This window comes from Triplophysa rosa, linkage group LG13 (genome assembly GCF_024868665.1).
Source record: "Triplophysa rosa linkage group LG13, Trosa_1v2, whole genome shotgun sequence".
In the NCBI taxonomy this organism is placed as follows: Eukaryota; Metazoa; Chordata; class Actinopteri; order Cypriniformes; family Nemacheilidae; genus Triplophysa; species Triplophysa rosa.
In genome coordinates, this window is record NC_079902.1 from 15,123,697 (window position 1) to 15,149,823 (window position 26,127).

Genomic DNA, 26,127 nt, shown 5'->3' on the forward strand with positions numbered 1-26,127 from the left:
CGGGCCATCGTTCTGCTCCGGTATTCTTTTCTTCGCTCATCCCAGCTTTTGCTCATGACTAGTCGTAAGTGACTAGTTAGCGTCTCAGCAGAAGACTACATTCTTAGTAGAAAGTAAACCGAAAAGTGCAGTTCAACTCTTTGCTCGTTGCTTAAAGGAATAGTTCAGCCAAATATGAAAATGTAATTTTTGACGCACTCTCATGTCATTTCTAACCAGTGTGACTTGCTGTCTTCGATGGTTCGTCGATGGTTAGAGAGTCGGACTCGTGACCAGAAGGTTGCCGGTTTGATTCTCAGGGCCGGCGGGTAATGACTGAGGTGCCCTTGAGCAAGGCACCTTACACCTCCTTGCTCCCTGGGCACTGCAGTGATAGCTGCCCACTGCTCCGGGTGTACGTGTGTTCACTACTCTCTGGATGGGTTAAATGCAGAGGTCACATTTTGGGTATGGGTCACCATATCTGACTAATAGGTCACTTTCACTTTAAGTGGATTCGGACTGTCAAGCTGCAAAAGTGTTTTTTCTTCCAATCCTTCTGAATACCATATCTTCATGTGCTTTGTGTGAGGCAGTTTAAGTTATTCCCTAAACATCTTGACATTTGCCTAAATTCTTTGTGGCATGTTTATGAAAAAAGAAGCAATGTCAGACTAAGATTCACAGAAGTTTATCCACCGTCTTGAGTTATTTATTACATCATTTATGATTTTCAATGGTCCTTTTTGTCATTTTAGAGTTGACACTTGGGAAGCCCTCATTGGTTAATTCTTAAGAAAACAATGGAAAGCATATCTTGACAAATTTGCCTTTTGTGATCTACAGAAGAAAATAAGATATACAGGTTTGGAATGAAATGAGAGTGATTGAATGAGTGAATTTGAGTTAACACAGATTTTTAAAAATTCCTTTAGTGGTATAAGGAGTTCTTCCATAAAAATAAATAAACTAAATCTTTGCAAAATATCACAGTACTGTAAAATAAAAAAAGTTTGTAATGATTTTAGCTGCTCTTTTAGAGCTTTGTCTTTGGTTGCTCAGATCTAGGCCACCTTGTCCATGTGTCACTTATAAGAAACAGGATGAAGATTTTATAATCTTTGACCCCTCCTTCTGTCTGTGCACTGACCTCTGATTGGCTGACAGGCAAGCTTACCTGCTCATGTTTACAGGGCCACCTGTACGTGCAGACAAGTCCATCAGCGCCACCTGCTCCGGGATTGGACCCAGCTGCCTCATCCCACTGAATCCAGTCACAGAGCTCCATCAGTGGGCAGCATGAACAGACTGTGAGGGCAACCCCAAACATAAAAGACCTTTTCTCGACCTCATCATGGCCCAGCTAAGCAGTCATGCTAAAATCCATTTTCCAATTTGTCCTAATTGGTTTTTGACCCCTGGGAGGCTTTACCTATAATATGCACCGTTCATATGATATTTACATAGCAGAGGTTCAAAAGTTTGCAATGTAACATTGTTTCTGTGGGTGGCACCAAAAAAGGTCTCTTGATGAAAACCAAATGGTCTATTTTTATTAACATGTTAGCATAAGACATTAATTCATAATAGCCTTTTCCACATAACCAGCTTGGTTTGCTTTATTTAAAAATTTTGGTCTCTGAAAAATGTGCAAATGTGGCCGTCAGAAAAGACAACTGTATCTTTGCCATCTTCGCCACATCAACAGCCGATTAATTACAGTAAAGGTCTCTTATTATACCCTATTTACCAGTGCCAGGGTGAATGTGTAAACATTTATCTGAGTTATGAAGCTGTGGGAAAAGGTCAGTGCAAGTATAAATTTCAGAATCCCCATTTATTTATTGACTCGTTGTGTCTGCACCCATACAGTACGGCCACCTTTTTGTATATTCTTTTTCCGTACTAGATCTCAGTCCTGAAAAAAAAAGTTTGAAAGAGACTGATGCAATTTATAATATGGGCACAGAAGTATATATCTCAAAACACTGTATACGTACTTAATCATGTACTAAATGTAAATGCTTTATTTGAAGCTACAGCAAAGCCTAAGTCAAGTGTTTGATTCCCAGGGAAATGTAATAAAATGGAAAAAGGTAGCTTCACAGTAATATCGCCAGTGTTAAAAAAGGTCAAATTAACTCTACGGAGCCTGTAACCTGTCACACGACATTTTTTTATTTATGTCATGGCCACGAATTAAGAATTCGTTCCCACTAATTATTAATACGTGTGAACGTTTTGCTTATTCGTTCCCTCGGTTTACGTAAATCATGCCCATGTTTTATTATTTCGTTCCCTCGATTTATGTAAATCGCGGCCAAGTTTAATTAATTTGTTCCCTCGATTTACGTAAATCGTGTACACGTTTTATTAATTCGTTCCCTCGTTTTACGTAAATCATGCTCACGTTGTATTACCCACGTGTTTCCTTTTGTTTCCCTGTCTGTGGACAGGTTCTCCATTACAGCCCAGCCATTTGTAAGTTAATAAGAATAAACATTCTTATCAGTTTACGCAATATAATTTTGAGAATCAATATCTTTATAACACGAAGTATAACACCTATTCTATTCAGAGTGCATATGTGAATACTGTCAGGAATGCGTGGAAAGAACCCAAATGCAGGCAGCAGGGAGTGAAGGGGTTAACAGATATCTTTAATAACAAACAAAAGAACAAAACAAAACACCCACGATAAGGGATAACTGAACTAAGGCAGGGAACAAACGGGATCACACTCGACAAGAACAATACAAAACAACAAACTGACTATAACTGACTTACTTAGACTTGACTTGGCAACACAGAGCACACTGTCACAACGTCATACACGAGGCACAAGCGGACACACATACAAGCACATACAATCAACGAGCCCAGGACAAGGAAACATGAGGGCATTATATAGGCAAGACAAACAAGGAATAATTACACAGGGCAGGTGAGGAACATTAGACACGGCAGGGAAGCAATACATGAAACGAGAGGGGCGGGGCCAATGACGAGACACGAGAAAGCACATGAGATTAAAAAACGTAAACAACTCATGGCTTTCTCACATAAAACCCAAGGACTCTGTCCCGATCCTGCCACACGACTAGAAGTTCAGAAACAAGAAGGCAGAACCGTGACAGAGCCCCTCCCTTAATGAACACCCCCAGGTGTTCACCAAGGGGTCGACTAACAAGACATGACAGACTGGGACATAGACAAGAACAGACAAAACATGGAAAACAAAATCAAAGGCAGACATGACAGGACAACAACGGGATTTGGGTGGAACATCAAAAATAACAAACATGGGGGGGACAGACAAGGGCTTGTGGGGACAACAGTCCTAGTCCCTGGGCGCGCTTGAGGGCGCGTAGTTCTGGGGGACTTAGGGGGGGGGAGTCCTGGGGGGGACAAGGTTGGGCGCCGGCTGGGCCGAGCTAGACGCCGGCTGGACAGGGCTTGACGCCGGCTGGAAGGCCGGTTGGAAGGCCGGCTGGGACGCCGGTTGCACCGGACTGGACGCCGGCTGCACCGGACTGGACACTGGCTGTATCACCGGCTGCATCACCAGTTGGGACGCTGGCTGCTGCACCGGACTGGACACTGGCTGCACCGGACTGGACACCGGCTGCACCAAATTGGACACCGGCTGCACCGGACTGGACACCGGCTGCACCAGACTGGACGCCGGACTGGATACCGGCTGGGCATGACTGGATGTCGGCTGCACCGGCTGGGACGCCGGCTGGATCATCGGCTGGGACGCCGGCTGCACCGGACTGGACGCTGACTGGATCACCGGCTGGGACGCTGGCTGGATCACCGGCTGGGACGCCGACTGCACCGGACTGGATGCTGGCTGGATCACCGGCTGGGCTGTAGTCAGTGGCCCCCTCCTCAATTTCTTCTTCTTGGACCGGCCCACTCGACATGTGGCCGGCTGCAGAGAAGCGAGGGGAGACCCGGCTAGCTCCGTGCTGGAGGAGTCGGACGGGAAGTCCCACGACTCCCTTCTCCCTCGCCTCCCCCGGAGGCTGGGAGGACTAGGAACAGCCGGGCTTGAGGAGGAAGGAACTGAGTTTCCCAGGGTGGCAACCGCCACTACACAATCCTCCGGAATGGGAGGTAGGCGGGAACTTGAGGAGCCTGGATGGTCGCTGGAGGAGAGGTCATTAACCATCTCTTGGAATGACCCCCTGACCATCCTCTCTCGATCCTCCAGAGATGGAGGGTTGACCAGGCCCGCAAGGATGAAGCGTTCATAATGGCCTCGGGGAGAAAGCCTCTCCCCCTTGCCGATACCTGGGCATAATCGGCGAGGGCCCGATCGCCCTGTGGAGGAAATGGGCCGTCGCCCCTCTGCATCCTGGCAGTGGTTGACTGCCACCAATCGGCCAACTCCCGCCTGGTAGAGGACGAGGTGCTGCCTGCTGGGTTCATTTTATGGCTCGTTGATTCTGTCAGGAATGCGTAGAAAGAACCCAACTGCAGGCAGTGGGGAGTGAAGGCGTTAACAGATATCTTTAATAACAAACAAAAGAACAAATCAAAACACCCACGATAAGGGATAACTGAACTAAGGCAGGGAACAAACGGGATCACACTCGACAAGAACAATACAAAACAACAAACTGACTATAACTGACTTACTTAGACTTGACTTGGCAACACAGAGCACACTGTCACAACGTCATACACGAGGCACAAGCGGACACACATACAAGCACATACAATCAAGGAGCCCAGGACAAGGAAACATGAGGGCATTATATAGGTAAGACAAACGAGGGATAATTACATAGGGCAGGTGAGGAACATTAGACATGCAGGGAAGCAACGAGAGGGGCGGGGCCAATGACGAGACACGAGAAAGCTGTCCCGATCCTGCCACACGACTAGAAGTTCAGAAACAAGAAGGCAGAACCGTGACAGAATACAGTGTATTCATGGGTTTGTAATAACATAATTCTAAATCGCTTCCTACAGTACACATAGATGTAGAACATATACACAGAAACACAATATTCAGATATATTGAGGTTAATTGCCCCTTGTTTTAGGAGTCATGTAACATGGATTCTCGACTGAAAGACTTCTTGTTGAAGCGTAACATTGCTGAAGAAGTGATTCAAAAGCTTGAAGATGAAAAGGTAAGATGATTATTTTTCCTCTTGGCAGAGATTTACCTTTTTAGACAAAATGCTAAGTCTCACGGCAGTTCGTAGCATAGACACGAAATTTGGAATTTATTAATGCGTGTTCATGGACACGAATATCCTCATTTTTTTCATTTCACGACTTTCAATTCACAGACTGCGTGTGTATTTACATTTATATATTTATAACCTGATATCAAAAGATGTCATACATATTTTAGGATGTGGCTAACCAACACCTTACTTCACCCCGAACCCTAAAATCACAGCCGCAAAGGCTAATTTAGCTAAAATCGCGAGTTTCACGAGGTGGCAAAACAACGATAAATGGCTCCCCTAACCCCCTCCAAACCTAACGTCACAGGGGAAAAGTCAAATCATACTGATGAGATTGTAGGAAATAGGAATTCACACGTATGAGCCACCTTGTAAAATAGGTATGGATTCCCATCAGATTGCGTTGATATACAGTATATATTTATACATATGAAAGATACCACGTAAATACATTAGATTGAAAGTCATGCCGACTCACACAAAAAAGGGGGAAATTCGTGTGAGCAAACACGAATTAATAGATTACAGTTCGTGACAATGTCACAAATTCCCAAGAGACTGTGTTGAAATATTAATGTTCTCATGTAAACACATGTAAAACTTTTTCTTATAATTCTTTGTTTTTTTTCTATATTTTCCAAATTCCATTTATATACAAACGTGGACAAAAAATATGTACACCCTTGGTAAATATGAGCAAGGAAGGCTGTGAAAATATATCTGCATTGTTTCTCCTTTTGATCCTTCATTAAAAAATCTACGAAATTCTAACATTTCAGTAAAACAATTGGAAGGGGGAAGAATCACATTCTGAAACAAATGTTTTGACATGGGGAACTTTTTTATCCCTGTGTGCACTAAACCCACTTTGTGTTCTTGCTGCATGCCAAAAAAAAAAAAAATTCATTTCATATGGCCATAAAACCCAGCCCTGGTTGAAGTTCCAGTATGGCAAATGAATATGGTGGAGTTTGTTTTTGCGTGAGAGTAGAAGATTTTCTCTTGAACAGTGTCCCAAACACCTTGTGGTGATGGGGGTGCAGTTTTCCTTTATTTTTTCTGACACTGACATTAAACTGATTTCTGCATTTCTCCATCTGTGATCCTGAAGAGTCTTTGGTCACTTAAATTATTCTCGTTGCTGTGCATTAAGACAAGATAGACACACATCCTGTTTCAAGCAGATTTGCAACATCTTCAGTAGATTAAAATTTCTTAATTATTGCCCTGATGTTGGAAATTGGAATTTTTATTGTTTGAACTATTTCCTTAAAACCAAAAAAAAACTATTTCCTTTCCATTTTGAGTAGCTCAACAATCTATAGCTGCACATCAGAACAATATTCTTTGGCTTTACCTATTGTGATGAATGATTATGGGGATTTGGGCTTTGTGTTACTTAATATATATTCTCCTGTGCAACAAGAAGTCATGACTGGACAAGATCTTGTTTCTAGTCACCTTGGTGTGATGGTGGAGGAACAAGACATCTCTGTTGACAAAAACAAAACAGTAAAAGATTCGAATTATGAAGCTGCAAGTATTTTTTCCCCAAATGGTTATTCAAAGAAACAAAACAAACTTTCACTCTATACAACTGATATTGAGTGCCCTCAGATGGATGTTGAAATGTCTAAAACAATAGAGCAGTTGTATACTGAAAGCAAAGTAAAAATTCTGAGACTGTATCTGTGTACCAAAATGAAACCAGAAGAGCAGAGTCCTCAGAAGAGGATGAAGATGTTACTGCTGTTATAGATCTCACTGACTGTGAAAAGCAAGGATTCAAGGATTCGCAGTCAATGATCGACTCTGATATTACTCTTGGATCTTCCCAAAGAGAAGTTGTGCAAATGGATGACACGTTGCCATGGGATGGTTATGAACATCAAATAATTGAAGAAGCAATTCTTGCTTCTGAAACAGTGAATTTTGTAAGTGAAGGTGGCATCAAAGATCCACCACTTGATGATCCAAATCCGGAAACCAGGGAAGATATTCTGACTTCTCCAGTCAGGAATGAAATGCAGTCTGCCTCTACGATAGAAACCAATTTGGGGTCCAATGATGTTCCAGCTCAAATAGGTCAGGAACCACAACGTGCCGTTGTGACACTGATTGTAAGGAGAGGGCACTGTCTCAGAGATATAATCAGTGCTTTTAAGAATCCGGATGTTATTAAGTTCTCACGCTTAAAGGATTCCTTTTTGCTCTATGTGTCTGTACAAGAAAGAGCTGTCCTTACGAATGCTTTGAAAGACTTTGACGCTGTTGACTCTGAAGAACATTTTGATGTTCTTGATACACATGAGTGTAAACAGGTCCCCACCAAAGACACTCTGGTCGCTCTGCTAGCACAAATAGGACACAAGGCCATCATGCCTCAATATATGTGATTGAGTGCTGGCGTCCCATTATGGTGCATGTAGAAAGTGTGCTAGCACCAGATGATCTGCATCAAGCAATTACACAGAAGAAACCAACTGCAAAAAAAGTGAAGGAGCTGTTACACTTCCCAGATGACATGACGGCATCCCAGACAGCAGTTGCAAGCTATCTAAAAAAGTACATTGGTGAAATTGGTCTGAACACTCTTCAGCTTTTCCTTCGCTTCTGTACTGGATCAGATTTAACGGAGAATCCTATTACAATTGAGTTCATTGAAACCAGTGATTTTCTTCGCAGACCACAAACACACACATGCGGATTTTGAAGCTGCCAGTAAGGATATCACAGTTACCCAGATCTTCGCAGTGAATTCAATAAGATCCTCTCAAGCTCCATGTGGGTCATGGATATTATTTAAACCCCAAAATGTATGCACAGTGACCCAATGTAAAGCAATCAAGAAAAATGACAAACAGAAATTTGGCACACAAAAGTACTAGGCAAACAGCACTGTTGCCAGGGTTGTTGCTGTTTTAGAGTGTTTTACATTTGGTCAGTTTATTAATCAGCAGAGATTTTGACATCACATTGATTGATTTAAATGGATAATTGTTCATCTTCATGGGCATTTTAAGTAAAAAGTGCCCTATCCATTACAATTAAATATCAGGGTTCAGGGTTGAATTTTGTTCAGTCTTTTTTGTTCAGAACTTCATACCGGAAATTACACTTTTCTGTACATTGTTTATAAAGGTAAAGTGTAGGAAATGTGCATGTTTCTTTTTTCTGAAGTTTTATCATTTTAATTTAGAATTTTAATTTTAAAGAAGTTTCATATTTTATAATTTCACATTCTCCGGGCCCGTGTCAGTTCACACGAGCCTGGGACACCCTCCTAAGCGCTCGAGTGTTTCAACAAAGTAGCCCCCTATAACTCGTGGGTGGCTATTGGTAAAAGCAGCCTTTAGCCAAATCATTTTTTGAGAAAACCCATCTATGCAGCCATTAATACATATCCCATAGGGCTTCCGTTTGTTGTATGAGTCTATGTGCCATATGAAGTTAGGTCCTTGAGCAAAATGCTGCCGCTTTCTCAAGCATCAGCTCTGGCGAGCCTCGGAATTAACAGGATCAAGCAAAGAAAGGATGATCCTTACATCTTATTTTCTGATTCAAATTCCTTGCTGCAAACACTTCGAATACATCCAACGATACCCATGATCTCATCCTGAACCTTCCAGCTGATGAACAATAAAATCAACACCAGCATCCAAGTCATCATATCGACGCCGGTAAAGTCCCCTTGCCCTTAATATGCGATGCAGGTGCCTCTCTGATAAAACGATTCATTGCAATGCAAGGCTTCAGAGAATGTCTTTATAACTCAATCCCAACTCAAAAGATATAGGAATTAAAGTTTCTCTGTCCATAACAGTAGCAATGTCTAAGTTAGTAAAATACTGATGGTTTCATTAAATTGTGGGAACAAATTAATAAAACGTGAGAACAATTTACCTAAAACGAGGGAACGAATTAATAAAACGTGGGCACGATTTACCTAAAACGAGGGAGCGAGTTAATAAAACGTGGGCACAATTTACATAAATCAAGGGAACTAATTAATAAAACGTGCACACGTATTAATAAATCGTGGGAACGAATTCTTAATTCATGGTCACGATATAAATATTTTATTTTCGTGTGGCAGATTACGGGCTCCATAACACTCACAGTGTACAGTATATACAGTATAATCCACACTCTTAAAGGGTCGATTACTGTTTATATACACCGTGAGCGTTAATGTGACCTTTTTTAACACTGACAATTTTACTGTGTTGGATGTACTTCGCATGTAAGTCACATTTCATTTGTAAATGAGATGTAAAATGTAATATATTTTATGTTATATTACATTTTTATAGTCATCAAAAGCAGCATTTGGGACTTTAAAATCACAGATCCAGGATAAATGAACAAATAATAAAAACAATTAGTATGTAGGCATTAACTCCTGAACTATGATTGTGGAATTGAAGAAACGTAAATCTAATATCTAGAAGAGGGGAGTTTTTTGGCCCTTTGGGTGTTTTAGTTTGTGCTTGTAGTGATGGCTTCAATATTATACACTGTAATTCAGGCAGAGGGAAATAATTGACCTGTCACATCTGGGATAGAAGAAGCCCAGTCACTCAATGCTGACAGCACAGAACCTGGCTATATACAACCAGCCTCTGGCAAAGGGAATCTTGTAGTGTTTTAAATTGCTACATTTTCCCCTAAGAACTATTAAAATGTAAGGTAGGATATCTTTTATTTGTTTATTTACTTTTAGCTTGTGGCAAATACAGTGCACATTTTATTAGGGAAACTGACCTCCCTGTTTTCCTATCAGTGTATACCATATCATTTGTTTCTAAATACCTGTCTATGGAGGAAAAGTTTATTTATTCAATTATCAGACCTACATAGAAATTCCTTACAGAGTAACTATTACAATGTTCTTAAAATGACATTTCATGCAGTGTGCAATGTTGCCGAAAGTGAACGAATAACAAAGTTATTGGCTTGGGAAAGTCGTTCTAATATAATGTCCGGGTCAGATTTGCATCACTCGGTGTAATGCCCGCCTACGTTCCATTTGCGACGCTTTACGAGGTAGACCAATCACACAGACAGGACCATCTGACCAATCAGATCAGAGTAGGCCGACAGAAAGGAGAGGAATAGACAGATGAATCGAACGAATCATTTGAGAGTCAGTCAAGAAGTAAGGTAACAATAACTGCCTATTATTTGAAAATGAAAGTGTTTTTACACTATGTATGTACATAAACTTGTTGTTGGACACTCCATAAACCAAGTAGGACCTTAAAAATCACAAAATATTTACTCTTTAAAATATGCTAAATAAATTTTTTTGAGATGGAGATCAAATATTGCACACATACACAGATACACATTTAAAACATTCAAAAGCTTTAAGGTAGGATTCTCTTCGTCTCCTTTCTCAATCTCTCTTTTTTCTCAAATGCTGTTTTTTGTACATTTGTACTTGTACATTAGGCCTGTGGCACCCGGTGTAGTGCGGTTATTGTGAGAGGAGGGGGTGGCTGGTACTTTCATTTACAGTGCGTTCCCTAATCATACCACACTGAGTGATGGAGCGTCTGTCTGCTTCGGTATTTCGGTAATGTATTTCAGTCTCAAGGCCAGAATAATGGTGATCTACTGTGTGCTTCCGTATGAAGAGGAACATGAATAGAATGTCATTTTCATCATACTCATTGTAAATCTGCAGAGGAAAGGCAAAAAAGAAGAATAGCCGTACAAAAAGGAAAAACGGCAACAGGTGACCAACTTGACATTAAGATTATTACTCTTTTTAGGTAAGAGAACATTCCTCGTTGCGTTTTCTTTGAAATTCATTTTCAGAGTCTCTTTGTTGAATGTAAGATTATTTTAGATCAATGCCAAAAAACACATTGTGTCGTACACTTCATGGAATGGTGGAGGCAGGGCACCCTCAGGCTATTGTTGTGCTTTGCTTTGCTTTGTTTTGTTTTGTTTCTTTGTTGTGGTTTGCTTTGGTCTTAGGTCTCCTGTGGGCCTGTTTTTCACTCATTCAGAGCACGCTGACGATAGAGTGGGTTATCAGACCTTCGCCGTCTATAGGTTGTTGGCCAAAAGTCTTTCTAGGAGATCCCAGATATTATGCTCTGGCTTGTGCTACAAGGCTTAATCGAGACACTTGCGGTTAAAAACATGGTTAAGATAAATGCAGCTTGTATGGCTGAGGATATACATAGACCAGACAGCCATTCAGAACTTTTGACCTGACAGATAATAAAAGTAACTTCAAAATAAGCTCTTGCGTTCACTGAAATTTCTAACCAAACACAAACCAAACTCACCCGGTTGCAAATCACAATATTTAGCCCAGATGTCATATGTCGCAGCTCTGCCTGCTGCTTTCAATGTCATTCAATCCAGATCTCAGCGGAGAAAATACTTAGCTAATATTCTCAAATTTACCACTGCAAAATCATACTGTAAGTCTATTATTTTGTTATTATAGTTGTTTGGTGACCCAGAGTCCAAGCTGCGAATCTTTTTAAAAGTTCCACACCATCCAATTACAATAAAGCACTCGGCTGAGACCCATCTTGGCATTGCATCTCTCTTTTCTTTCAGCTGTTGGTACTCAATTTTAAGTTCCTTTAAGCAATTGTGACACATACCGTACACATTTACTGTCCAAAATATAGCACAGACAGACAGCTATAGCTTTTATATAAAGCTCTATATATTTACTTTAAACTAAACCTAGTCCTGCAAGAAAACCTTTTAAATTATTTATTTATTAAATTGGAGGATGTGTGGAGGTTTGTTCCCAACCTGTAGCAAATAAACAAAAATATAAGAACAGAAAAAAATAAATAACAATGTTTATTGACTGAATTCCTGAATTCTAGTGGTATATAGAAGTGGCGTTCTACCGCATTTGAAAGGAATACGGTAGAACGCCATGCACTTCTATATACCACTGCGGTGTGCCGCAATGTACAGCATCTGCTAAATGTAACTTTTTTTCTCAGTTTCCCATTTCTCTCTGCTTTCAGTCTCCCCAGCCGGAAACTGCAGAGGGTTCTTGCGTTAAACACGGAAGTCACGTGTGCATAGAGCCCATAGACCTCAAGGTTTGTGTATTCAGTTTATTACATTTGTGTTTATGGTTATGTTAGCAGTCTCTTGCATGTTCATTGCGGTGTGTGCATTTCTCTCTACAGAATTTGGCTTGCTGTTGTTCACAGTCGCTGTTCGTTTCACAACATGTTTTATTAAACTAAAAAGAAATAAATCTCTTCCAATGCACAGGGGAGATGGTAAACCACATCTACAATTATTTTCCAACACACACTTTGTAAAGCAACACCAGCTACCACAGTGAATTTATATAAAAAAAATTGTCATGCTGTAAAAGTTGGAAACGCGTGATCATTGCAAGTGACCACATCACAACGAACGATCAATCATTGACTAACCGGCACAGAGCAAGCGGCCACCCTCTCATCCTCCTACTCTTGAGTTTAAAGGTCAGCTGAGCTCAGCAGAGGAACGGTCAGACGCTGTCAAACACTTTCGCTTCGCCATGATAAGCGCTGGAATTAGTTTGCTCGTGTTTGTGTAAGTGTATGCATTTCTGCTTCTCTGCATTTGTGTACATGGGACTCTTGGTGTTTGTGTGTGGGAGGGAGGGGGGTAGCAGTCTAAAGTTATTGATGCTGGCAGAAAATGATCAAACTCTTCTTCTTGTGCTTCTGTTCCCTTGCTATGGCCTGCCACTTCTGATTACCAGCCAACGATGCCTTTATCAGGACCACACACACACACACACACACGTTCACATTGGTCCTCAGCAATAACTGTGAGTGACACGTGCTGATGAATTCTTTTGTGTCGAGAGCTTCATAGAAACATATGCATGACTAATGCACTTACACTGACGGCTGTAAATGACAAATACACGTAGCAGGAAAATTTGTTTAGCGCGTTTCATAATTTGACAGAGCGATCGTGTACACTTTTATTGATATGTTAACAGCAGCACGGTGCAGATAATATTGCATTCTGTGGATTTGGCAGTTTAGCATTCCCTAATAAGGGTTATACACCATAAAGTGTTTTCATGGTTACCACAAACCAATTGTCCCATGTACATAACAATAGTTACACAGTACATTATGCTAATTGTAATTTATTGCCTTTGTGTTGTGCCCTTTGTGTTGAATCTAATCTATTTAATCATGTTTTATCATATAACACTCAACCTTTTATCTGTATAAAAACTGTTCAGGCGTAGTCAAACCTTTTCTAAAATATACACAATTTGAAGAGACCATTATAAAGGTTCATTTAATCAGTATTTTCCAGCCATTCCAGTCCAGTGTCTGTTGAATTTCAACAAAATCAAACCTCAGGAGTGACATAAAGTCATCCAACAGCAACGTGAAACACTGACAGCATGACAAAACACAAAAACTGTGATAAAAATTGAGGTTATCACGTAAAAATACTTTTGAACTTTTCTTGTTTGAGGTCTGAAAAAATACAGAGCATCTTTTCTGTTATTTTGACCCGTTTCTCCAGTTTTCATTTTTTGCAAATGAATGCAAATAGAAACAATGTTTTTGCTTGAAAGTTGAGAGAAGTGTTGTTAGTAGTTCACAAAAATGAACCAAAAATGAGCATTTTACCTAAACACAAACCTATAAATGGTAAATTCAGAAAAACTCAAAATAATTTTAAAATGGTTTCTTTCATTTTTCCGCGGCTATATGGCTCAACAATCACCTCACTGATGTGGCTTGCTTCTTGGCACACTGTACCCAGGCAGTGCCCTATCTACCTGCCCAGCAGGGTGAACTGGACGCTAATGGGAGGCTGTTGCTGGTGTGCCACTTTGAATTAAACCAGTAACGATTTGATGACGGGCCAGGTTGGCAGAACGTTATGACAGGGCCTGGTTTCTACAATAGTACCCTTTACCCCAGTGTCTCCAGATTAGTCTGCGCTCAGCCACGCTGAGATTAAAGAGAAGTTTTGAAGTTGGAACAACCGACAGACCAGTATCCATCCCATTAGACTAATTTGAGCTTTCCTTCACCCTAAAAATCAACAAGCACATAAATAATGCTTGTTAGGTTGAAGACACCTCACAAACATGAAGCACCCTTTAGGCTCTGGGATTTAAAAGACTGACCGGAGGAATTATAATGAGTAGTTGATGTCCAGGTCTTTAATATGAATTAATATGAAGTGAAGAGAAGAGAAGTATTTGTCAAGTATGGTGACCCATACCCGAAACGTGACATCTGCATTTAACCCATCCACAGAGTAGTGAACACACGCACAACAAGTTGTGAACACACGTACACTACATTCACGTACACTATATTCACGTACAGTTGAATATGTTGTGGAGATTTTACTTTCATGTATTTCTTATGGAATTGCAGCAGCTTACTTTTTGTTTCGACACTCTTGTGTTTGTTTATTTTGCAGCAGGCTGCTAGCCGTACATTATTCGATGGTTGTAATCAACGCTCTCTCTCTGATTCCCAAATTGTACCAAAATTAACGCTGCACAGATTAAAGTGTAGTCTGGTATAAAAGACCCCTTTTTGACTTTTTCATCCTATGTCCGGTGCCATTGCTTTTGCACGGTCCTGGCCACATTTACAAAAGCCTCTTTATTTCCTATAGAGCCCTGTGTTTTTGCAACACTAGAATTGGAGATTGAGAAAAGAATTGAGTAATCTGTCATGAAATGTGTGGGTGAATAAAATCTGATGGTGTGTAAATGTATGCATGTCTGGCTCAAAGTATACTTACAAAATATTTTGATTTTATTGATTTACTTGTAAATGGGAAAATCGGATTACTGTTAAGCTTTTAATGATGGAAAATGTATGTCATTTTGTCTGGAAAAGAAATAGCCAGCACGATCTCACAGTTGCATTGGGGGAAACTGTACGTTTGAGCTTTGTTCTTGCCCTCTCTGAAGAACAAGCATTAATGCTGTAATTGGATCAGTAAAAGCCAGAGAAAAGTTTTCTCCCGCAGCACGCTCAAAGCCCAGCCCTCCTGTAACCTAAATTGTTAATGGAGACAAATGTTCTAGGGCATCCTGGGAGATTTCACTAATGGGGGAAATAACAAGGGGTAAAGCAGGAAGCCTATTCAGTGGAGGCTCCGCTTTTGGGACCCAGAGACTGCTAGGAACTCACCAATGGTGCCCCAAGTCCCTACATCCCAATTTTTTTTAATACAGTGAGTTAATCTAAGTGACAGAACAACATCAAACTCTCCCTCTTTTTTGCTTTCCCTCCCTGTCTTTTCAAGAGAGCTAAATCAACAGCGTAAGGACTCATACAGTATGCAACAAACGTTTTTTTGCAAACCTGCACTTCCGCACAAAATATACTGTATATCAGCATGGCATTTAGGAACTTTTGGGATGTTCAAATGACAGACTTGAGCAAATCGTTTATAACTCTGAAATAATCATGGCAACAAAACAAGAGCAATGGCTCAAAATTACCTAATGTTAAGTTTTAGTTTTTGGTCTTAAAGGAGCAATGTGGAGATTTTAGCGGCGAGGTTGAGAAATTGCAATCGACAGCTCACTCCACCCCTCCCCACTACAGTGGCTGCACAGAACTAAGACATTGTCGCGTTTTCACTTCTTTGCCGAAGGACATAACGTATTTACCAAACACGCTCTGCAGAGCAGTTTGTCCATTTAGGGCTACTGTAGAAACAACATGGCGAATTCCATGCAAGGGGACCCGTGGTGTATGTAGATAGAAATAGCTCATTCTAAGGAAATAAAAACACAACGCTTCATTATGTAAGGTTTTTATACACCTCTGAAGACATAGTTATGTGTAATATATTGCATTTCTGTCAATAGATCCTCCAAAAAACTACACACTGGATCTTTAATAATGCTAATTATAAACTTTTTTCATTGGATGGCTTGTGTCTTTTTACAGAAAACATCCTCCAACATACACACTGTGACATTTAAACAAATCCTTGTATTGTGCCTGTTTACATAATTCAATGTATGCGTTTAATACAGAACTGATTATAGATCCATTCATATTTTCTATGGAACATACATTGTGACAAGCAGAGCGGGACGAGCGCCGTGAAGGAACGGCGCGAGCTACGAGTTGCACCGGTCTCGCATCTCTCACGGAGGAGCTCGGAAGCATAAAAGGAGGAGCGACAGCAGTGAAGGACGAGAGAGAACCAGGCCCGGATTTTATGTTATATTTTATTATGTTTGTTTAATGTTGTTTCTTCTTCCTGGGTTTCGGCACCAATGTAACAAGTTCCAGGAATAGGAAGAAGGAGGCAGGAACCGGCGAACATTAAACAACTTTTAATAAAATAAACCACAAAACGAAAGTAAAATGCCCTCAGCTCCCTCAGGGTCGACTGCCGGCCACACAAACATCATAAACATAATGTTCCCTCACGTCCCTCGTCCCGCTCTGCTTGTCAAATACATATACCGTATACATTATATTTGTTTTAAGCAAATAATCTTACAAATGTTAATTTGTACTTAAATCAAAGGGGAAATGTTGCTTAAAACAGGAAAGAAAATTTGCACTTTCTGAAAAAAAGGCACAAAAGCTGTCACTGGAGCGGTACCCTTTTAAAGGTGTGATGAACTGGGCCTGTTTATTGTTTTATATTGTTGTATGAGATCTATGACATTCGCGTGGTTTTTACATTCAAAAACATCAAAATCAATAAGTAATAGGCTATTTTCTACCCGGGTTTTGAGACCGGCTAGACAAACGATCGGTTTTACTGGGCGTTCAGCCATGAAGACTTGGAAGTAAACGCCCACTGCTATGATTGGATATCTTAGTTGGAGCCTTCTGTGAATTTGGTTAGAGACGTAATGTTATGTTACACATTCGCCCTATTCGCACAGGATTAGTATTATCTGGGAACCTCGTGTGATTTATAAATGACCTCCCCACATCTGTATTTCTTGTGGTGCATACGCACCGGATAAATGAAGCTTGTGATTTTACTCAAATTTACTGACTTATTTCCCGGATGTGATGGCAAGGCTTTACGTATAGTTTGTATAGCCTATAGTTATATGGTGTTTAATGATATCCGTACCTGTTAGCATTTGAGCCCCGTAATCGCGAACCGGACATAAGATCACCGCGATCACGAATCTCAAATGTTACGAGTTTCCATGATAAATAAACAAACGGGAGACTCCCGGTAACTTATGGATATGACCCAGCACCCGAAATAATACCAAAACACTTCAAAACAGCCTCCATTATTCGCAAACGGTGGATAAAACCTTAAAAATGATATATGATCACAGAGATGCCGATTCGCACGGGCCTAATATTATCACAGGACCTCAGTGTTCGTCAAAATATGGTAGGTCATTTGTGGGGGAATTTTTACTTTACAAATTACAGACATGGCCGATCTGCACAGGATTAAGATCACAGACAACCTCTGCAAGTATTACAAATGACTAGAGGTCCCCAGGTAACACTAATCCCGTGCGAATAGGGCTCAGGGCATATCAAGCGATCTAACAAAGCAATAGTGATGCATAGTACAAAAATGATTCCTATCGGATCCAATATTGACAGCACAGCACGGCTTTTTAATTTTAGTCTCCGCAAATCCATCGTCGACTTTTGCCTTGTTCACAAAGGAATCCGCGGTAATGTTTTACCCACGTGAGCTGGAAACACTTTAAAAATAAACTTCAACCACGCATTGCTAATGTCGGAATCTGAAGGAAGGTTATGCAGCGACTGTGTTCTTCCACAACCAGGCACTGACTCCACAATATTCTGCGATCTTTAACGGCATGTTTATTGCTTGCTCGCTCTATCTGGTTCCGCACAACTTGTGTTACTTCAGTACTGTCATGCGCGAACCAGTGGGCGGGGCTAGAGAAGTAGTCGTTGATATTTTTCTGTGTATTTATCAGGTGCATTCCAGGACCTGCATGGCGTTCGCTGAGCCTGGTGTCAATAACAGTTGTAATTTCAGTAACAAGGGCGTTTTCAGTATTAAGGACACTTACAGGATGTTCGCTTGAATACGATTCCCTCTTATATAACAAAAGCTTGGGTTAAAATTGAGGTCTTAATTCATTGCCCCTTTAAAAAGTACAGGTTTGCACATAAAGAGTGCATATTAGTACATCAAAGTAATTTGATACCAACTGTATATATATACAGGTGCTGGTCATATAATTAGAATATCATCAAAAAGTTGATTTATTTCACTAATTCCACAAGTTGGCCAAGATTTCTAAAAATCCTTTCTTTGTATTGGTCTTAAGTAATATTCTAATTTTCTGAGATACTGAATTTGGGATTTTCATTAGTTGTCAGTTATAATCATCAAATTAAAAGAAAAAAAACATTTGAAATATATCAGTCTATGTGTAATGAATGAATATAATATACAAGTTTCACTTTTTGAATGGAAATAGTGAAATAAATCAACTTTTTGATGATATTCTGTCATGGTTCCGCCCCACCTTGTCTTGCTTCTCTTGACCTAGTGGCAGAACCATGATAGAACCTCTTGTTTTATGTGGAGAGTGACGTTTTGTCCCTGTTGGTCTTCCACTCTCCGGTGTGGCGTCTCTTTTCCCGCCCTTTCGTCTCCTCGTTATTGTTTGTTAATTAGTTCATGTCCTGCACCTGTCCCCTCTTGATTTATCCCCTTTATAATGCCCTTGTGTCTTCTGTCTCGTGCTGGTTCATTGTGCTGTGTCGTGTTGCTTGGGGTGAGTTCATGTCTTGTCAGTGTAGTCTAGTCATTTGTAGTTATATGGTAGATGTTATTTTTTAGTCCTGTCTAGTTTAGTTAGTCCGTGTTCCTGTTCATATCTTGGTTATTTTACCCCATCGTGGGTTTTTTTGTCCATGTTTTATTATTATTAAAGTCTTGTTAACCCCTTACCTCCTGTCTGCACTTGGGTCCTCTGTTCTTGTATCTCCGTGTCTCTCACCCACCACTCATGACAATATTCTAATTATATGACGCGTGCGTGCGTGCGTGCGTGCGTGTATATTATGCAATAATATATAGCATATTATAAAAGAAAAATAGTGGGAATAGTAGTAAATCAGAATAAAGAAAGCGAGTAAGAGAATAGAAAAAAGGGATTAAGGTTTTCAGATAAAAATGTTCAGGTTGGATTGACTAACCTTTTTTTTAACTATATTTTTTCTTCACCCCATTTGTTTACAATTATAAAAATTTCCATATTTTTTTATTTCCATATCTAGATTTTCACTCACCCCTGGATAATTGTTAACTTATAATGAAGAAATTAGTCTACCTGAAAATTAGATTTCTCCAGAAAACAGTAGTTCTCTCATTGATATCAAACTGACTGCCTGATTCCAGGAGGCACCGCTTACAGGCACACTCCACTCATCTTTGATTTTCTCATTCTCTCTCACTCTTACTCATTTCAGTTGAATTAAGCTATATCTTATGTGTTCTTTAAATGTATGGTCACAAGTCATTAGATTTCCTTAATTTCTCTTAAATGTACACCTAAAAAACAAGCCAAAGTATCATTTTTTTAATATATTGGTGAGCCATTTATACCTCAAGTATGTTGATGTACCTTTTAATGTGAGTGTATGGTTACATATTTAACACACATCTTTTTCTTCTTTCCTCTGACTCTCAGTCGAGTTGCTCAATCTTGCTGAATCCTCCTCAGCATGAGATAAGAGACGTCTTAATTTCACAACATTCTCATGACATCACCCGGCCTTAATCTCTGTACATCAGCGACGATGAGACGAACAGGTATTTTATAATCTTCTCAGGACACGAACGACATGCCGTCAGATATATTTAAAGCCCACAGGGGATAAAGTTTGCAGCTCATCTTGAATGAAAAGCACTTCGCATATTGATATTCTCTTTCTTTTCTTTTTCCCTCACTCATTTTTTCTCTCAAGCTCGGTTTCTTTTGTCCGGCCTCAGTAAGCAATATGGGAAATCTGCAATACAAAGTCAGAAACAACGCAGGGCTGCTAAGACACTGAGCAGTCCCACAGTTCGTTTATTTCAAATCCAGCTTTGCTCAACCTAAAGAATGCGGCCCTCATTCACAAACCCTTTGCACGCTTCAGCTGTCTCGTGGCTTTTTCTTATTCATGAGACGGCTTGTGGCGAAAGCATTATTAGTTAACTTTTATAAAGAGCAACAGTTTGATTTGAAGATGCTGCGTACAAAAGTAAACAAAATTATATTTAAGTGTTTCATTTTTAAAAGTTACAACCAGGAAGATAAAGTCACCTTGTTTTTCTGGAACTCGCCTGATGTAACCAAAGATGTGGTGGTAGAGTTTGCTATTCAAGGCCTGCATGTTGTTTTGTGTGTACGGTAGCGTGATGTCATTTTTCTCAGGCTGCAGAAAAGGTGAGAAAAAAAGGTGAAGCATTAACATCACACTGTTTGAGCATCAGTTTTGTAGTGATATTGTTGGAACAATGTCAGGATTTTGCTGATTGAGTGGTGGGAATCCAACAAGATCCATAATTGAAAATGTGAAAAAAGAAGATTGTAGCCTGTCAGGCATTCTGATATCTTTTTAATTACATTTTTTCCCAGCATCTAACGGGGATGTGATGGTTATGATGATAGGCGCAGCTCAGCTGCAGAAAGCTTCCTTCATTAACAAGCAGGATCTTCAAGAATGTACTGTAAGACTAATTAAAATGGAGAAAGGAAAAGCTGGAGAGGGTGAGGATAAGATGGAGAAAAATCTGCTATGTCTACATAATTACTTGTACCCTTTATTTGGAGTTTTATTTTTCTTGGAAATTCAACCTTGAAATGAAAGCAAAAGCCATAAAGGCTGGGAAATGCTGCTGTGGAACATTTAATGATAAAAGGCTGTAAAAGACTGTGTACCTGACCATGTACTGTACATCTCAAACTCCCTTTTAAGAAGCTTTCATGGCATATCCACTTCTAAATAGCCAAAGTTTTAAAATGGCAGCTTAAGGCAATATTGGGGTAAGAATTCCCTGAAATGTAAATGTATTAATTGTCTCAGTTAAGCATGTGTGACAACAGAATAACGCCACAAGAATCTATTAGGAACCTGTTGAGGAAGATATTTTAAAATTCACATTTTAGTTTTCAGCAGCCATTATTGGGGGACATTGATTAATTACTTTACTTTCTCAGGGGATATCATTTTATCAGGATGAATCATTGTTCTTTCATTAAGTTATAGTTTAAGTGTAGATGTTAAATGATTTTTGTAATAATCATAGAAAGCTGGACGTTACAAGTTCTACCAAAAGGACTTACTGTAATAATTAGGTTTTCTTTTCAAACTGTTAATAACTCTTTTCATAACATGTATATGTATAAAGTATATTTGAGATTCTTTGATAAGAACTTTAACCATAATGCACATGTCACTGTAATAGTGTTGAGACACTCTTATGACCCAACTGATGGAAAAATGTACTTTTAATATACATCCTTATTTTTTATACGACTTGAGGTTTTGTAGTTGTTTAGACCAGTGGTTTTCAAACTGGGGGCCCTCAAGATGGATCCAGGGTGGCAATTTTGTTTGGCATTTTGTGAAATATATACATGTTTCATATATTTTATGCTATCAAACATAAAAAAATAAGACCACCAACCAAAATAATTGATGTTCCAGCATTGCATAACTGAACATGTTTTTGGTTAAATTACAATTCTAAGTTTAAGTTTATTAAAAGGTTTTTTGTACCTTTACAGGTATACAGAACATAATACTGTATAATGCTGGGGGCCAATAATGTACCCTATAAGGACATATTGTGTACCTTTCAAGGGATACTTCACCCAAAAATGAAAATTCTGTCATCATTTACTCACCTTCGGGTTGTTCCAAATCTGTATACATTTCTTTCTTCTGATGAACACAGAAAAAGATTGTAACGAGGAAGGCGGGACGAGATTCATGAATTTCAAAAATTCATGTTTTTATTGTGTATTTCAAGCAATATCAATCAAACTGCAGTTGACCTCACACACCCTGAAAGAGATACTAAGGTGTGTAAAAGTTTGCTTGACATTGTAAACAAACTACACCATGGATCTTAATGAATAAATCTAAGCACTATGCATCTGTCACTAGATATAAGGGGTCTCTGTGGTGTCCAATATTAGCAGTGCACGTGGCTAAGGCAGTGCAGTGCTGGCTGGGTTAAGCCTCGGGTATCGTGGGGGGTGAGAAGCTCACGTCAGGTGTTGAGGTCAATGTTGGTTCAGCTTCACTAATGTCAAAATGTACTGAACATCCTGTTATCTGCAGCGGTGATTTAAGATGTTCATAAATGGAATCTGAATATCAGATTTTTATTTGCAATATGCTGATTTTGAGACAGTTAGTTTCAGGCTTCTAATTATGCTTGAGAAGTGACATTAGAAACATGCTGATATTTCTAATAACAGCACTGGAACATTTCAATGTTTGTATCATTTCAGGGTGTCCGTCTGGTCTTAAAGTATTAATTGTACAGTATTAAAATAGTATATTGGGCATTCAGTTGTTAAATTAAAATACACTAAGCTCAGAGAGTAAACGAAAGTACAGCGTGATGATGTCACGAACACGCCAATTAGCACGTAACACCACCTTGCGCCATAGTGACGGGTAATAATAGATTATGATGTAAATGTATGAAAAGAGTCTTAAAAAAGGTCTTAATAAGTATTAAATTTAGCGCTGTGATTCCTGTATATACCCTGCATTTACTTGTTTGTGTTGTTTCATACAGTCTGTCATTCTGCCCGTTGCTCGGCAACGCACAGCAGTTGATCCTGCCTTGGCTTATATTCGTTTTACGAAATAAGCAAAATAACTGACATATTGTGTCTTGAATACTTCTTTTTTATGAAATGACTGCATCTTCCTGCCTACGGCCGAATTACATCTGTGCCAGAACAGCAGCACTCGTTTTTGCTTGATCCAGCTTCAATAAAAAGGAAGAAATGTCCTTGTGAAATAAGATGCAAAAGATGACAGCTACATAATTATTCTTCTACCTTGTATCTTCCAGAATCTAGCGCTTCTGGATGTGTTCAATGTGCACACACACACACACACTAACGCAACCACACTTTTTCATGAAATGGATGAGAGGGTGCCATCTCCTTCCCGAAACCCAGCAAGCCAGATGGATCCAATATCACCACCCCCCCCCAACACTTGTCAGAAGAGTGCTAACAGTCTTCACAGACCAGTAATCTTGTGAAAGCGAGGCAGGTTACTGCCGGCATCATGTGTCACTTTGGGTAAAGTTGCTGTTGATTTTCACTCACTTTTTCTTTCTTCTGTCTAAAGGGGAGGGGGGCGTGTTGCTGTCGTCGCCAGCTGCGGTGACTCAAAACGCCCGGCTGCGTGTATTTGACACATCTCGTCTAATGACGGAGGATGTTGCTCTCTAAGGCCTGTTATAGTCGTCGCAAAAAGCCTAATAACCAAGATATCATTTAAGACTCTTGTTTCTTTTCAGACGGCATCCCAGAGGAAATACACCCTTATTACTGCACTCATAAATTACATGTATTGAATCATAAAAATGCCCGTATTTTTCTCACCAGACGGAACTTTTCAGATTATTACTATAATTCCTTTGAAATAGCGAGGAGTCAAAGATATTTTCCCCCTCTGATGTTGCCGGCTCATTTTTTTCTGCTTCTCTCTTTAGCGCTGTGAAGAAAGCTGTGACCAGGCATTTGCAACCGAGAAATGTTTAATGACATGTGGGACATGAGAAATACGTTTCCCAGTCACACCGAGAACGAAATGAGGGGCGAGGAGTTCACCGTTTCTTAATTAGTTTGCAGTATATGCGTAATTATGAGTGAATTTTAAAATGCACTTAAGGCATTCCTCTCCCTGTTCAGATCTAGTTCAAGCATGTCCTGCAGTTACACTATAAAATCAATCCAATGTTAATCGACTTCCATGATGTAATTACACCTTGTATCCACACACAATGAATAGCCATTTACAAAGCTCTGAGGTGCTGCCAGCCATTACGCTGTACTGTGAGGGCTGACGAAACATGTTGGAAAAATGACTACAGTACATGTGAGTTTACTGTAAAAGATATACAGTATATGTATTGTGTGCAGTCTTTTGCAAGACTATAGAAGTCCTGAATAGAATTGCTTGTTAACCACCTTCCCTTGTGCCCTGTGGCTTTGAATTTCAAGCCTCTATGAGCAAGTCTTTCCGTGTTTTTCCCCTGAATGTTATAACAAATAACTAACTTTGAAATATACTCAATAATAGGATTCAATCCAATTTAATGCTTGTGCAGTTCGCTCACAGCCTGATGATGTAATCTCTTGCCCACTCTATTGCTAAATCTGGCAATAAATAAATAACCTGCCAGGGAGAATTTGGGAATTGTTGTTAGTTAGGCTCGGGTGATTCAGGTGGTTATTGGATGTACGCGAGCGGATCGGCGCATATTTCTCATCTGGCCTGTGCCAAGAAAAGAAAGGGGAAAAAGGGGAAAGGAAGAAATGATGAAATCGGAACAAAAGGAATGTTTTCACTTGCTAGTTTAAAGGCTCAGTTTATCAAGAATGAAAATTCTGTCATCAGTTATTCACCTTCACGTCGTTTCAAATTTGTATGACTTCTTTGCTTCGTGGAACGCCACGGGGAATTTAACAGAATGTTCTGAACTGAACTGCTCTCTTCTATAAAATGGAAGTGGATGGGGACCAGTGGCTGTCAGGCTCTAAAAAGTACAGAAAGCATCAGCATCCATATGACCTGTGCACAATATTCTTGGTGACCATATGACTGTGATGACTTATTTCAAAGTAAATCTTTTTTACTGAAAATCTTACAGACATGGTCACATTCACTTTCATTTTGTCAAAAATAACAGTCGGGCATGCTGCTACTGATTAAACAACTTCTCTTTTGCTTCATGAATGAATAAAAAAGTACAGTTTCATAAGATGTGATGTTGAATGCAAAATGACAGCGTTTTTATTTTTTGTTTAACTTTCCCTTTTAATAGTCTCAACATTCTAAATATTGGCGTGTCTATGCTCTTTTCTCATTGTTTACTGTTTACTTTTCTCAAGTACTGCTATGTGCTGTCAAAATAGTGATTAAAGAGCCTAATGTAAACTTCTAAAGCTATAACTTGGTTTATGTCTGCTTTTTGCACATTCAATTTTATAGCACACCCCCAAGGTATGAGAGGAAAACATCATCTGTGTTTTAATATGGAACCTGTACTGTCAGCTGTCATCCGTATTCAGCTGGCAGAGAGAATGATGAGACGTGTCTATGGTCATATTAGACTTGTGCCATTTATACCGGACACGATCCAATTTGGAATCCATTCAGATTTTGCCTGAACCACAGTATGAGGTTTGTGTTTTGCGTATTACTTTTTTGAAGTCGCTCAGATTTCACAGCAATCTCGCAGCCAATCTGGTTTCCATGAGGTGAAGATAGTACAAACACACGTCTGAATACAGCGCCGCATTGGTTCATTTATAATAGCAATGGGAAAGGAAACTGTAACCTCCCTTGCACAATACCATGCAAGCTGGCTTCACACAGCTCACAAATCCTTCGCAAACTTTTACCTTCTCCCGAATTATCTTTGCCAGGCGTCGAAGTAATCAGTGGTTTGGGAATAGAGTCACGTCTCTTTGGGCATAATTGAAACGCAGGTCATAATTACAGCCCACTACTTACACACTGTGACATTGTGCCAGACTGTGGCACCATCTCACAATTACACAAACATACGCTTGTCTGCTTCTGTTATTATCACTCATTACCTAAGACTCAAATGTCTGTGTTAATTACAGACTGCCGTTACGCAGAGCCCGGCTACGTCGCGTCCATCACTCTGGCCCTTTGGGGTCCTTATCCACGTAATGCGTGCT